Raw genomic sequence first — 1,977 nt, 5'->3', positions numbered from 1 at the left:
ATCCACGCCTATTCTTCAAGAGAAGTGGAAGAGCTCATGTAGTAGTTCTCCTCTACGTGGATGATATGATCATTACTGGAAATGACGATGCTGAAATTGCTCGTCTACAAGAGGATATGTCGGTGAGGTTTGAGATGGAGAAGTTAGGCGAGCTGAATCACTTTCTTGGTCTAGAGGTCGAGAGGGTAAAGGATGAAATATTCATCGGCCAACAAGGTTATGCAAAAAGGATTGTTGACAGGTTTGGAGTACACCAAGGAAAGGTACGTTCTACTCCACTGGATACTAGCATATGGCTCAAATGCGATGAAGGATCCTTGTTAGCCAATCCTCGACCTTATCGCTCTCTTGTTGGAAGTCTTCTATACTTTACCATTACAAGACCAGATATTTCCTTTGCGGTTGGCCTTGTAAGCCGGTTTATGCAGGAACCAAGGAAGCCACATCTAGAAGCGGCAAAGAGGATATTAAAGTATGTGAAGACAACTCTTGGCATGAGACTGATGTACAAGTATAATGCCAAGATTTCTCTTCATGGTTTCACAGATGCTGACTTTGGTGGAGATTTAGATGATCGAAAATCAACATCGGGTTTTGTGTTCTTGTGTGGAGACACAAACATTTCATGGTGCAGCAAGAAACAAGCAACGGTGTCTTTGTCTACTACCGAAGCAGAGTATAAAGCTTCAACACTCGCAGCCCAAGAATGTATTTGGCTTCGAAGACTCTTTGAAGACTTGTTCGAGCCAATAAATAAATCGGTTACCATCTATGGAGATAATCAAAGTGTCATCAAGCTGGCAATTAATCCAGTATTCCATGGAAGGACGAAACACATTGAATTGGAACATCATTTCATAAGAGAGAAGGTGCTTGATGGAACAATTGAAGCATTGGAGGTTCGAAGCAAGGACAACATTGCTAATATCTTCACCAAGTCATTACCAAAAGGTCAGTTCGAGATACTCCGCTCAAAGCTCGGAATGATGGAAAAAATCAAGTTTAAGGGGGAGTATTGAAGTTAAACTTTATTTTGGGCTATCATTAATTATGGGTTCCAATAATATTATTTGGCTAAACCCAAAGTTAATTTAAGGTTCTAGAATCTCTCTAGAAAAATCATAAAAGATCATCACCTCCTCAAGTGTTCTAGAGATCTCTTTTGGATAAATATTAGTAGAAAAAAATCTAGATATTATGGTAGAGAGTTCTAGAAATTAAGATAAGGTTTGTAAGATATTTTGTACTTTTGGAGCCTTTTTGGAGCCTATAAATAGCTCCCTCCTCTCTCATTTGTAAATAATACAAGAAGTTGAACAAGAAAGTTTTCTTAAAGAACAAAGTGTTCTTCTCAATGTTCTCTAAATCTTTTTGAGATTTCATATTATTCTTCATACTTGGAAGTTTTCTTGTTTCTTTCGGGTTCTCGGGTATTACGGTCTTGGGCTAGTGCTAAGCACTATCAAAGGTGGTTTCTCTACGAGGTTATATGTTTCAGGTTCTGAAATTCCTGTTATCTAAAATATTATGAAATTTGTATTAATACTTCTCTGTAATTCCTATTAAGTACACTACAAGAAAACAACGACATACTGAGGGAAAAAAATCGTTGGTATGTCGTCGGAATAACGTTATTCCGACGACATACCGACGAAACAAGTCATCGGAAATAACTTCTCGGAAATTCATTTTTCCTCGGAACTCCCTCGGAAATTTCCGACGGAATTCCGAGGAAACTCCGAGGACCACCAGTTCGTCGGAAAGCTCCTCGGAATATACCGAGGGAGAACTTCCTCGGGATATTTCGATGGTATTTTCGATGGTCCAATCCTCGGAAGTTCCGACGAAATGTTCCTCGGAATTTTCATTGGAAATTTCCGAGGAACGTAGCCCTCGGAAAATTCCGAGGAATGAGTCACTCAGAAAATTTCGAGGAATGAGTCCCTCGGTATATTCCGAGGAATGAGTCCCTCGGTA

This window comes from Brassica oleracea, chromosome C5, assembly GCF_000695525.1.
Source record: "Brassica oleracea var. oleracea cultivar TO1000 chromosome C5, BOL, whole genome shotgun sequence".
NCBI lineage: Eukaryota > Viridiplantae > Streptophyta > Magnoliopsida > Brassicales > Brassicaceae > Brassica > Brassica oleracea.
The sequence above is the reverse complement of the archived record's forward strand: the minus strand, read 5'-3'. Positions refer to the sequence as shown.